This window comes from Jaculus jaculus, chromosome 1 (assembly GCF_020740685.1).
Source record: "Jaculus jaculus isolate mJacJac1 chromosome 1, mJacJac1.mat.Y.cur, whole genome shotgun sequence".
Lineage (NCBI taxonomy): Eukaryota > Metazoa > Chordata > Mammalia > Rodentia > Dipodidae > Jaculus > Jaculus jaculus.
In genome coordinates this window covers 332073676-332088210 of record NC_059102.1, presented here as the reverse complement: position 1 = coordinate 332088210, position 14535 = coordinate 332073676, and the positions used below count along the sequence as shown (strand labels likewise).

Genomic DNA, 14535 nt, shown 5'->3' with positions numbered 1-14535 from the left:
ATAGACACACGGACAGACAGATGATATAGATAGATAGATAGATAGATAGGTGTGATAACTTTAAACTGCTCCCTATGATAGTTTCCTGTCAAGATCATAGCAGTCACCTTCTAGACTGGCATACCTGACTCTGGGGTGCCAACTGACCTTACTGTAGCATGATATACTCTGGGGCACTCCACGATGGGGTGTGAGGGAATACATGTCTAGTAGCACATAGTAACCCAGATGACCACAGTTCTGAAGGACTTCAGCCTAGAGGAATGCTTTCTAGCAAGCCTGACAAAGCTCTTCATTTCCTAAGGGACTTCATGAACCAACACCATCATTCCTCAATCCTGACACTGTGGTTGTAAAGATTAGTAAGTCTTGGGTCCCAACAGTCATTAGAGTCATAGAAATTACTGGAACATGCTGGCCCTGGAACAGGCTTTAACACAGAGGAAATTCTTCTGGGCTGTAAATAACGTCCCAAACCACAGTCTGGTAAGGTCATCTGTGGCACAGGAATTGTGCAAATTGTTCAAAGAACTAGTCAAAACCTAAGATCCCCACCTGGGAAAACCAGTCAACAAAGGAAATAGCTCTGTTACACTCTTTTCCCTCTCCTGTCCCCCATTCTCTGTCCTGCGTGTCCCTTCCCTTTAAACATCCAGCACAGCTATGTCTGAGCACACCCCCTCAAACCCACAGAAGGGGCTAGCTGGCCTTGTCTGTTCACCCGGTGGCTCTCCAATAAAGAACAGCCTGCAGTTGAGGTCATATATTCTCTCTCCTTATTTCCACATCATTCTGGTTGGTTCAGGCCAACTCTGTTCCAAAGTGATGACCCTTCCCAATAGGGCCACCATGCTGAGTCTGGAGGTGTGAGCCTTGCAAGCCCGTCTGTGGACTATACTCTGAGCAGATCCAGGGCCAGAGCCACAGCCAGCCAGCCAGGCCCAGGACTTCTGACAAGTACCTCAGCTCAATCCAAAGGCTCAGGAAGAAAAGACGACAGAAGGTCTGTGTAGATTTTCTAAATGTCCTCTGGAAGTCTACGTGTTTCTGAGGACAAAGATACCTTGTGATCTAGTGACAAAGACCCCATGATAGCAGCCTATTAAAGTCACAGGCAGAGACTGACCTTCAGAGTGAACTTCCAGCAGGAAGCTCGCTTATTTCTGGGTACCTGCCATGGATCATGTGTGACTGCAGTGTATCCGTTGTCCAGTGTCCCCTCAATGGAGGGAAATGAGTTCCTGGACCCTCCCTCTTCTCTTCTGTCAGCCCCAGAGCTGTTCTAGAAACCCACATGTCACACTGGAAAGACATCCCTCATCACGGCTCACTCCTCTGTGTGAATGTGCCCTCCACATTAATAAGCTGTGTGGGGACAATGCTGGGCTATCTAGCTAGACATGATCCAGAAAGCTCTCCAAGGCAGCCACCATGTCCACCCCACAGGCCCTAGACAAGATGACCTCTAGTATCCCTTGTTACTCCCAGAGGCCCCCAGCAGAGACCAGAGGACAAGGAGGTAGTATCAGATAGGACCAGATAATAGGTGACTCCACCGTATGAGACTAGAGATGAGAAAGGAGCAGAGGTTGGCGAATCACTCAGCACTCCTTACTTCTGAGAACGCGGGCATTCGCCAGCTACTTTCTGCATTTCAGAGAGCAGGAATGTATTCTCTGGGTGTTGCTCAGCTAGCAGTAATGGTGGGGGGATAGAGACAGAAGAAGCCAGGGCATAGGGAAAAAAGAATCCAGAATCATAAATCAAGAAAGTATGAGTTGTCCTAATTGACATGGATGTGTGCACATAATTCCCCATAGTTGTGGGGTGCAGTGGGTCAGATACTACACCTCTATTGCAACCCCCGGCAGTCCTCCCCCAACCAGACACCCTGAGAGGGGAACGCAAAGGGCCTGTTGTCTCTGCTCTATCAGCGTCACCCAGACGGCGCGTGGAGCCTGGTGAAACACAAGGAGGCCCTCCTCTTATGGAGTGTGACTATAACTATTAAAAACTCAACAGAGAGATGCAGAATGCAGCACACTGGTCTCCTGGGGACTGCTGAGCAGGGCATGATGCTATGACCTGGCACAGGGAAGCCAGACTCCCGGGAGGCTAAGCTGGGAGGGCGGGTGTGACAGGTCAGGGGTGGGGGGGGAGATGGGGAAAGGGACAGAAAGAGGGTCAAAGGAGGATAAGGAGAAGGTAGAAGAGTGACAGCTGGCTCACCCCTGAGTCGACAAGTATGCCAGCTACATGCCTCAAAAAACCAAAAATCCCTATCTCTGCTCAGGCAAAAAAATAAATAAATAAATAAATAAAAATAAAAAGCTCAGCTGCGACTGTGAAGGAGCCCCGACCTGGGAGACGGAGTAGCAGCGCCTAAAGTCGGAAGCACTGGCTACAATTAACGCTTTAGAACCTTGTTTTAAAAACAAAACAAGCAGCAATGTTAAAGGCACAGGTTAGACTCAGTAAACTGAAAATACTTAAAGAAGAAATTCAGATGCTCATAGGAAATTCTAGATTATCCCTCAAGGAGAGCAGAGGAGAGGCAAAATAGATGATGATCAAGAGAATCGCAAAGCCTAATTTTAACAAGCAACAATGTCCTCTGTCAACACTAGCTATGCCAGCAGGCAGAGATGTGGAGTGAGTGTCCCTTCTCACGGAGAGTCAGTGGGAAAGGGCATGATGGGCCCAGGAAGGAGAACAAGCAGGACTCATTATCTGGACAGTCCAGAGAGGGGAACATAGCTGGCCCCTTTATCCACTCTCTCTGCATGCCGCCGGTAGAGTACCCCACCGTGCGTGTGTGCGTGCGTGTGTGCGTGCACGTTTTCCCTGGGCATGTACATGAATGACAGTTTAGTGTTTAAATCAGGCACAGTAAGAGATTAACAACAATAATGAAAGAGAACAATTCTACATCAAGAAAAATGATATGGATGTCTCTTTCACGGCACTCTCTAGAATGCTGAAGATGAGAAAATGTGACACCTGCTGGTGAGTGGAAGCACACTGAACAAGCCACCATCTAACATGAACACCAACAGTCTGACAACAAAGAAGGCTGCCAAGTGACAGATGGCGGACACTATGCAGGTGGACAGAGAGAAGGTCACATTCCAGATGAGACAGAGTCAGCTCAAGAGCTCGTCCAGCTACGCAGAGCTTTAAGAAGAATTTATTATTTCTTGAATATTCCGCACAACAATTTCAGACCACAGTCCACCACTGCAGGCAGCTGAAACTGCGGAGACTGAACGTGCTCGGAGAGCGGGTGTTGCCGGTACCTTCTTGTTGCCGAGACAACACCCGAAAAGAAGCAGCTTCCTGGAGGAAAGGGTTTATTTCTGCAGTTTCATCATGGTGGGGAAGGCACAGCCTGAGCAGCCAGCCAGCCAGGAATCATACCTCCACAGCACCAGGAAGGAAGCTCCCTGAGCTAGTTCTGAGCACCCCCTGGGCTGCACTGATAAACCTCAAGGCCCGCCCCCAGTGACACGCCTCCTCCAGCAAGGCTCCGCCTCCCAAGAGCTCCACCACTCTCCCAAACTGCCATCATCTGGAGGCAAAGAGTGAAAAATACATGAAGCATGGGAGATAGTCTATTCAAACCACAACACAGCAACTGTCACTAACAGTGAAAGGATAAAAATCTCTCCCCCTTGGGAAAGGCAATGGATGGTGACTTTCAGAGTCTCTGTGAAGTCACCGTGTTTCCCTGACATTCTCCTCTGAAGTCCCCCAGCCCTCCTATGAACCTTCATGTGTAGGATGCAGGGTCCTGCTGTGAGGGGAGTCACACCTCACAGCTCAGTCACCCATCCTCCTGGTTCAGGTGCTCAAAAACACCCTTGAAGAGATAATCCACGTCAAGGAATTACAAACCAAACGGGGGCATCTGAGTACAGCAGCAGCCATGAGACATGAAAATAAGAATTGCTTACTTGATCAGATAACAACTTGGTTGACAAAAAGAACTTAAACTTCATGAACATGAATTTACCAGAAAAAAGGAGGCCCAGTCTGGCTGTGGCCTCTTACTAGAAGACAGAACAGTCTGTGGCATCCCAAGATTCTGGCAACAAAACCCTGGGAGTAGCCCTGTCCCCGGAGAAAGGAGGGGCAGAGGGGTGTTTTGGGAAGTTTCTGGGAATTCTGGGTAATCTCAATGACTAAGAGGTGAGGAGCCTCCGCTGGACAGACCCAACACTGCAGTGGACAAGGCAGAAGGCCTGCCTGAACCTCAGGAGTGAGCTGCTTTCGTGAAGATTGTCGCTTTCATTTTCTTCTTTTTTCTCTTCTCTCTCTTTCTCTCTTTCTCTCTCTCTCTCTCTCTCTCTCTCTCTCTCTCTCTCTCTTTTGTGGACCATAAGTCCTGCCAGGGCAATGGTGGCATTAGAAGTGATGCCAAAAGCCTGCCCCCTTTTGCCATGGGGCCCAGAGAAATGCAATCCTGCAAACCATAGCAGAGAAACTATTCCCCCAGCACCCCAGTACTAGGACCCTCTTATTCATGCCCACCAAGTTGGAAAGTGAGGCAGGAGCTCCAGGGTTTCCAACCACTCATAGTTCCCTACAGCCACCAGACTGGGGAGAGAGAGAGAGGGAGAGAGAGAGTTGGAGGGGATCTGAACATCTGAGGACAGAAAGAATGTGAGGCAGGGCAAGTTAGCAAGAACCACTCTGTCCCCATGTAGGCATGGCTAGTTCTCCCCAGGGCTTCTGGCAGAGGCAGAGGGATGGAATGGGGGAGTTTCTCTAGCGAATGTCAATATAATCCAGTCTCTGGGTTCAAGTGAAGATGCGGTGACACTTGGCCTGGTTAGGCCAGCATCTCAGAACATCAGGAAGCTGAGGTGCAGGACAGGCCTCAAGCTCAACTGTCTCAGGCCAGAGGAACCAACGGAGGTGGAAAGGCAACAAGAGTTAATAGTGGCTTTAAATTTCCCTCTAACACCAAACTTCCAAGGGAGCAAGATCACCCAAACCAACTAAACCCAGAGCTGAATGAAACTGCCCTCAAACCAGTTGGTACTTGCTGCTGTGAGAGGTTTATTTCCATCTCCAAAGAAATCCCTCTGTCTTTTGCAGGCAACATCTTGTCCCTAGAAATCTTAAGTTAGTTGGGCCATCAGGTGGGTGCCTGGGGGTATGGAATGTGGGTCAGAGTGAGGCTGGGCACAAACATGGGGCTCAGGCAGATGGTGCTACAGAGCTGGCGGCTGCCTCTTGCTGGACCCCTTATTTCTTCCACAGAGGTGCTGAGATGGGAGGAGGGGACAGGCTAAGCATCTGGGGAAGCAGATGGCTGGAAGAATGGCTGCTGGAGACTGTGACAAAGGCTTGGCAAGTGTGACCTGGTGCTGTTTATTTTTAAGTGGGGGAGAATCTAAAAATGGAAACTTGGTGGGCTTGAGCAGCTGGTCATGGTTCTTGCATGTAATCACCAAAGTTTTTCATTTTCTAATGAAAATGTGAACCCGGGAGTAAAGGAGATGAGCAGGACAGCAGTGAGGGAGGTGTCTGGTGGGGACCAGGAAGAGCAGATGAATGAGGACACCAAAGAAGAGCAGCTTGATGAAGCACTGAGGACCAGAAAACTCAGACTCCAAAGTCACCCTGGTCAGTCCCTGTCCCAACTCTGCACTGTGCTGGGCCCCTTGGCAACTTAAAGGTCCAAGTTCTAGGGGCTGCCAGAGGGCTAGTGGTTAAAGGCACCTACTTGCTTAGAAGTCCAAGTTCTAGCACTTGTTTCTTCTCATGTTCCCACCACCACGGTAGGAGCCAGGAGGGGGGCTAGGCCAACTCTTCATTATTCACTGCCCCTAAACACATGCACATGCTGAGCATGGTCAACAGCTGTGACACCTCTCTCCCTCTTTGCTGTAAATACATCACAGAATCTCATGACTCCTCAATGCCCTGACCCTTCCTGTACCCACCAAATCAAATGAATGCATGAAGGTATTCAGAAAGCAATACCTTTATATTTGGGGGTTTTAAAAATGTATTTATTTATTTGCAAGCAGAGAGAAAGAAACAGAGGAAGGAAGAAAGGAAGGAAGGAAGAAAGGAAGGAAGGAAGAAAGGAAGGAAGGAAGGAAGGAAGGAAGGAAGGAAGGAAGGAAGGAAGGAAGGACGAAGGAAGGCAGGAAGGAAATGGACACACTAGGGCCTCCAGCTGCTGCAAATGAATTCCAGATGCATGCGCCACTTGTGCACCTAGCTTTACATGGGTCCTGGGGAATCAAACATGGGTCATTTGGCTTTGTAGGCAAGTACCCTAACCGCTCAGTCATCTCTCCAGCCCTGTCTTTTTAAGTGTATAGAACTCCAAACACGAGGGAGTGGAGAAGCTCAGACAGTGAGGTGCTCACTGTGCAAGCATGAGGACGTGAGCGCAGATCTCCAGCACTCACACGAATGCTGGGAGGTGTGCAGGCACCTGGGTTATCCCAGGGACCAAGAGGCAGAAAGGGGATACCTGGGACAAGCTGGCTAGCTAGACTAGCCAAACTGCAAATGCTGGGTTCAAGTGAGAGATGGTGTCTCAATACATAATGAAGTGGATAGCGACTGAGCAAGAAACCTGAGGCCAACCTCAGTCTCTACATTCATGTACATGTGTACCCCCACATGTGAGCAAACATACACATGGGCACAACACACACACACACAAATTAAAAGGGACCTGGACATTGCCTCTACATTTTCTAGTTGGTTTGCTGCTGAGCTGAAAACAATGTGTGTTCCCAGAAGAGAATAAAAGACGTGCACTGATGTCACACTCTATTCTGTCTCCAATGCAGCATAAATGTCCACACCAGTGTGCATACACTCACAGGATCCCTGAAGAGCTGTGTTCACCTATGCAGTGTGCATGTCCACACCAGTGTGCACTCACTCACAGGCTCCCTGCACAGCTGTGTTCTCCTATGCAGTGTGCATGTCCACACCCGTGTGCACTCACTCACAGGCTCCCTGCACAGCTGTGTTCTCCTATGCAGGGTGCATGTCCACACCCGTGTGCACTCACTCACAGGCTCCCTGCACAGCTGTGTTCACCTATGCAGTGTGCATTTCCACACCCGTGTGCACTCACTCACAGGCCCCCTGCATAGCTGTGTTCTCCTATACAGTGTGCATGTCCACACCCGCGAGCACTCACTCACAGGCTCCCTGCACAGGTGTGTTCTCCTATGCAGTGTGCATGTCCACAACCGTGTGCACTCACTCACAGGCTCCCTGCACCGCTGTGTTCTCCTATGCAGTGTGCATGTCCACACCCGTGTGCACTCACTCACAGGCCCCCTGCATAGCTGTGTTCTCCTATGCAGTGTGCATGTCCACACCCGTGGGCACTCACTCACATGCCCCCTGGACAGCTGTGTTCTCCTATGTAGTGTGCATGTCCACACCCATGTGCACTCACTCACAGGCTCCCTGCACAGCTGTGTTCTCCTATGCAGTGTGCATGTCCACACCCGTGTGCACTCACTCACAGGCTCCCTGCACAGCTGTGTTCTCCTATGCAGTGTGCATGTCCACACCCATGTGCACTCACTCACAGGCTCCCTGCACAGCTGTGTTCTCCTATGCAGTGTGCATGTCCACACCCGTGGGCACTCACTCACATGCCCCCTGGACAGCTGTGTTCTCCTATGTAGTGTGCATGTCCACACCCGTGTGCACTCACTCACATGTTCCCTGCACAGCTGTGTTCTCCTATGCAGTGTGCATGTCCACACCCATGTGCACTCACTCACAGGCTCCCTGCACAGCTGTGTTCTCCTATGCAGTGTGCATGTCCACACCCGTGGGCACTCACTCACATGCCCCCTGGACAGCTGTGTTCTCCTATGTAGTGTGCATGTCCACACCCGTGTGCACTCACTCACATGTTCCCTGCACAGCTGTGTTCTCCTATGCAGTGTGCATGTCCACAACCGTGTGCACTCACTCACAGGCTCCCTGCACCGCTGTGTTCACCTATGCAGTGTGCATTTCCACACCCGTGTGCACTCACTCACAGGCCCCCTGCATAGCTGTGTTCTCCTATGCAGTGTGCATGTCCACACCCGTGGGCACTCACTCACATGCCCCCTGGACAGCTGTGTTCTCCTATGTAGTGTGCATGTCCACACCCGTGTGCACTCACTCACATGTTCCCTGCACAGCTGTGTTCTCCTATGCAGTGTGCATGTCCACACCCGTGTGCACTCACTCACAGGCTCCCTGCACAGCTGTGTTCTCCTATGTAGTGTGCATGTCCACACCCATGTGCACTCACTCACATGCTCCCTGCACAGCTGTGTTCACCTATGCAGTGTGCATGTCCACACCCGTGTGCACTCACTCACATGTTCCCTGCACAGCTGTGTTCTCCTATGCAGTGTGCATGTCCACACCCGTGTGCACTCACTCACAGGCTCCCTGCACAGCTGTGTTCTCCTATGCAGTGTGCATGTCCACACCCGTGTGCACTCACTCACAGGCTCCCTGCACAGCTGTGTTCTCCTATGCAGGGTGCATGTCCACACCCGCGTGCACTCACTCACAGGCTCCCTGCACAGCTGTGTTCTCCTATGCAGTGTGCATATCCACACCCATGTGCACTCACTCACAGGCTCCCTGCACAGCTGTGTTCACCTATGCAGTGTGCATTTCCACACCTGTGTGCACTCACTCACAGGCTCCCTGCACAGCTGTGTTCTCCTATGCAGTGTGCATGTCCACACCCGTGTGCACTCACTCACATGCTCCCTGCACAGCTGTGTTCTCCTATGCAGTGTGCATGTCCACACCCGTGTGCACTCACTCACAGGCTCCCTGCACAGCTGTGTTCTCCTATGCAGTGTGCATTTCCACACCTGTGTGCACTCACTCACAGGCTCCCTGCACAGCTGTGTTCTCCTATGCAGTGTGCATGTCCACATCCGCGTGCACTCACTCACAGGCTCCCTGCACAGCTGTGTTCTCCTATGCAGTGTGCATGTCCACACCCGTGTGCACTCACTCACAGGCTCCCTGCACAGCTGTGTTCTCCTATGCAGTGTGCATGTCCACACCCGTGGGCACTCACTCACATGTTCCCTGCACAGCTGTGTTCTCCTATGCAGTGTGCATGTCCACACCCGTGGGCACTCACTCACATGTTCCCTGCACAGCTGTGTTCTCCTATGCAGTGTGCATGTCCACACCTGTGTGCACTCACTCACATGCTCCCTCCACAGCGGTGTTCTCCTATGCAGTGTGCATGTCCACACCCGTGTGCACTCACTCACATTCTCACTCTGCAGCTGTGTTCTCCATGATTTTTTTTCAACCCTCATTCCATTGTGACCTCAGGAGAACCAGGGGTCTGACAGATGTCCCACCTTCTAATTGTGCTTCTCAGAATAAGCTCAGGCTCTGCACTTAAGCCATTCACAGTTGGCCTTTGATAAACATTAGCCTGGCAAAATCAATTTTTCTCTCAGCAAGGGACAGACATCATCTCTCTGTGTGCTTCAGGTAAGTTCAACTTGTGATGTGAAAAGCTCACAGTTGTGTGGCACTTCTGTAAGTTATAAAGTAGGTAAAATTTTTCACATATTAGATATAAAGAATTAGAAAAACAGAGTATCACACATCCACAGTCATGTACTGATCAACACGATACAGGACTCCCATTGCTCTGGCTCAGCATCTTCCTGCTCCTCGCTACCCTGGCTTAATGACTACTAGACTGGATACTAGACTTCATGTCCAACTAATTCACTCTGTGAATTGTCTCCTCTACACTGGAGCTCTCAAGACCTATTTCTTTTTAGTGTCAGCTACATAACAGAATTCCAAGACATGTTTGATCATCAAACACTTCACACATGCATTCTTCTAACAAGGGTGGTAGATGCTCACCATGTTACTCAGCTTTCCTTCACTGTGACAAAATGTCTGAGATAAATATCTTAAATAGAGGAAAGGTTCACTATGGTTCACAAATTAACTCACTGCTGTGGGCTAGAGTAAGGCAGAATATGACAGTTGTGGAAAGGGTGGGGGAGCTGGCTGCTTGCCTTGTGGTATCCAGGAAGTGGAGGGTCAGCATAAGAGAGACACAGTTCCCAAAGACTGACTCCCCCAAGAACCGACTGCCTTCAATGAGGTCCTCATTCCTGAGTCTGTGTCACCTCCCCCACCAGCAGCCCTTCAAAGCATAAGCCCACCAAGGTGTCAATCTATTGACAGGTCAGAATCCTTGTAATCTAAACACTTCCCGAAGCCCTCCTCTGAACACTGCTGCATGAGGAGCCAAGCTTTCAACACTTGAGCCTCTGGGAGACATTTCACCCAAGCCATGGTTCATGCCAAGTCAGCCTCAGAATCAAAAACGCATGGCTTACAGGCACACTGAAATTGTAAGAGGTAACTGAGAGTCACAGTTACAGTAGGAGATTCGATACAACTCACCAGGAAATGATAAGTCAAAAGATTATAGAATATCTTAATAAGTAATAAAAACCAATAGGCCTTGGGGTGGAGGACATGAGGACATACATGCTGGGCAAAGGATGAAAGACTTCAATAAGTTTGCAGAACTAAATTAAAAAACCCTATTGTACAGCACAGTGGCATAGTTAATCATAATATACCATATTCTTTCCAAGATCCTAAGAAAATAATTTTAATTGTTCTTACTACACAGGATAAGTACAGGGGATAAAATATGTGTTAATTGGCTCAATTTAACTATTCCACAACCTATAAGCATTTCAAAATATAGTTCATATGACAAATGCATAAAATTTTAACATCAATTTAAAATATAAATTGAAAACTAATAGACCTAATACCTAAATTGGAAAGAGAAAATGCAAAATTATCTTTATTCACAGACAACATGGAAATGTAGTCATGTAGAAAAACCTAAAGATCCTACAAAAAATAACTTGATAAAAGTAATGAAAAATTCAGCAAAATTGCAGGATACAAAATCAATGAACTAACTTGGTTAAGAACATAATTTAACTCTTACATCAGCATAAAAAGAATTAAATGCTTAGGAGTAAACTTAACCAAGGAAACAAAATTCTTACATATTAAAACTATAAGACTGGGGCTGGAGAAATGGCTTACAGCACTTGCCTACAAAGTCTGAGGACCCAGGTTCGACTCTCTAGTACCCATGTAAGCCAGATGCACAAGATTCACAAGAAAACACAACTAATGAATGAGTTCCACAGATAGTGTCCATTTCATAGAAACTGTTCTAGATGATGGAAAAGCATAGGACTGTCATTTAATCATGTTAGCATAAGTCTAAGCTCCAAATCACGACAGATAATAAGAGGTTCAGAAGCTAAATTTTCTTCTAAAAATAGGTTAAATAGCTGTAAATCAAGTGGCACATGCATCTGGAGTTTGTTTGCAATGGCTAGAGGCCCTGACATGCCCCTTCTCTATCCCTCTCTCACACACTCTCTCTCTATTTTTCTCTCTCATAAATAAATAAACAAATAACTTAAATCAACTACAAGACATTGCATGTTCATGGATTAAAAGACTTAATACTGTTAAAATGACAATACTATCAATTCACCAAGTATCAATTCCAGAAGCAAAAAAATTGTGGCTTATTTTCACACTGAATTAATGAGGGTGTGGTGATTTCTAAACCTTGTGTATTGCTGGTAAGAATGTAGAACAGTGGAACAACTATGGGAAATAAAACTATGGGTCTTTAAAAACTTAAAGGGACTAGCACCAACTCTGCTCCTGTGTGTACATGCAAAGGAAGTGAGAAGAGCGACTCGGTACGCACACAACCATGCTCACAGCACCAGGGTTCAAATAAGCAAAAGGTGGAAGCAGTCCAAATGTTACTCAGTGAATTGATGGGTAAATATAGCATAGAAATACAATGCAATGCTTCAAAAAAATTTCAAAAAAATTCTTCAAAAATCCCGATACATGTATATTAATAACTTTGTCATTGCTGGGACAAAACACCTGACCAGAAGGAACTTAAGGAAGGAAAGGGGTTATTTTCAGCTTCCAGTTTTGAGGGGGAGTGTGTTGTGATGGGAAAGCATAGCAGGAGCTTGGACTGGTGTCACTTCTGCACATCAGCAGGGAGGAAGCAAAAGAACAGGTAAAGCTGGGCTGTAAAGCTCAAGGCCAACCCCCCCCATACACACTTCCCAGCGGGGCTCCACCTCTTAAAGGAGAAGAACAGGCAGGGCTGGGCTGTAAAGTTCAAGTCCCACCCCCAACACACTTCCCCAGAGAGGCTCCACCTCTTAAAGGTTCCATAGCTTTTCAAACACACAAATGTTTGGAGATCATTTGACTTTTAAAACACAACAACAAGGACAAACCTTAGGAACAGTAATTAGGTGACATATTCTAGACACCAAAGGAAACATACTGCATGACTTTTGCCAAATTGGACCCCTATAACAGTCAAATTCACAGAGACAGGAAAGAGAAAAAGTAGGAACATTGGAGAAACATCATCATAGAACTGAAGTAGTGGTCAGAGCTCTGGAAGAAAACTCATCCACGTGACTAATGAATGAGTTCCACAGATAGTGTCCATTTCATAGAAACTGTTCTAGATGATGGAAAAGCATAGGACTGTCATTTAATCATGTTAGCATAAGTCTAAGCTCCAAATCACGACAGATAATAAGAGGTTCAGAAGCTAAATTTTCTTCTAAAAATAGGTTAAATAGCTGTAAATCAAGTATGAGTGATTTAAAAATACTCTGAATTGAAAAGACTTATCACAGAAATGGAAGGATGACTTAATCAGAAGCATAGAATGTCTACATGATGTTTGGTGTTAGATCATTAAAGAATGGTCTTGTGATCGCTCAGGAAATACCAGTGACGCACGAGGGGAAATTATACACTTGTGGGATAAAAACTCCCAGAAGCCTAGAAAATACAAACTGTCAAGCTGCGAAAGAAGATCTGCCAAAACCCAGACGAAGCAGTCCCACTGTTTCAAGAAAAAGACACCTTTCTCCTATGCCAGCCCAATTGTACAAATGACCTCATCGATACAATCAGACAATAAATGCATTAAGAGTGGAAATTGCTGGCATAAATATCACTGTCACTATGTATGGATGAGATGATCACCTGTCGAGAGAATTTTAAAAAACCTGAGAAATTACCAGAGCTAATAAAGGACTTCAACAAGGTAGATGCAAAAGCATCATAACAGAAATCAACACCTTCCCAGAAAGCATCAGAACCCGAAAGGCCATGTGCAAGGCTGTTGAGAAGAAACGCTCTACTCAAGAGCACGCAGGAAGACGTGAGTTCATAATGAGCTGCGTTTGGAATGACATTCCGCTTCATACTGCTGTGCTGCTATGAAGATGGAAGGCCTCTGGGAGGTGACCAAGTCATGAGGGCTTGACCTTCAAAAGTGGGTCAGGGTCTTATGAGAAGGACTTTGTTTCCTCTGCTGCCACATGAGGACAGAGTTCACCCCTTCTGAAGGCAAAGCAGTTGCCATGTTGGAAGGTGAGAACAGACTCTCTCCAGACACTGGAAACAAGTCCTTGATCTTGGACTCCCAGCCTCTAGGAATGTGAGAAATACATTTCTCTTCTTTACAAATTACAAATGCCAGCTCAGAAATTGTGTTATAGCAGCACCAACAAAGACAATGTTGACTGCCAAAATGTACTTAACAACTCAAAGCATAGCTCCTGTATTGTAGTAAAAATACTAATGGAAGTTTTGGGGAAACTTCACAGTACCAATATTCATATGAAAGAGTCAGTGTGTAAATGTAACCCGTGAAATTCTGGACAAGAACCAAAAGGGACAGGATGTTTGCCTACCAGGAATCAAGACATTACGAAACTAAAGTGTTTAAATAGGCCCAACAGAGCTCAGAAATAACCCTGTATATGCCTGGATATTCATATTACAGGGAAGGATGGGACATTCATCTAGACAATTTTAGCTACAGGCCTCCAACCACCCAGAGGACCAGATTTAGTGCAGAGACTTTGTGTGGGCATTCCTGCTCTGATCCATTCGTGGTATTTATGAGCAAGGGAGCTTGAACCGGAAACAACACTGAAGCTTCATTTGCAAAAGAAAAACTAGAGAAGGCACCTAAATTTTCAGCAAGAAGAGAGGGGCTAAATGATAATGCCCTACGCCCTGTCTGGTCATGTACCTCTGCCCTGCGGTAGAAATGTTCTCACACGTATCATGATGAGTGACAGAAGGTTTTGCTTATCTCTTAAACCATGAACACTTGCAGCGGCATGGCACACTCAGAGAGACCTAGCAAGCATGGGCTGACTGAGAGCACAGAGCAGGACTCCACCCCAACGTCTGCCCTGGGGACACATGTCCTCCAACAGAGCTCTACCTCCCACTCTACCAGATGCGGACTAAATAGGAAATGTAATCACAACCACCTGAGGCTATGGAGTCATTGCATTCAAAACCACTCCCAACACACACACACACACACACACACACACACACACACACACACACACACACAAAGTC

The 14535-nt window shown here is 47.3% G+C and overlaps 1 protein-coding gene across 3 annotated transcripts in view; it reads right to left on the bottom strand.

Moving 5' to 3' along the window:
* The window catches only part of Hhat (hedgehog acyltransferase), a 407044-nt gene that overhangs the window by 67492 nt on the left and 325017 nt on the right, over nt 1-14535 (bottom strand). The gene's annotated exons all lie outside the window — the stretch shown is intronic.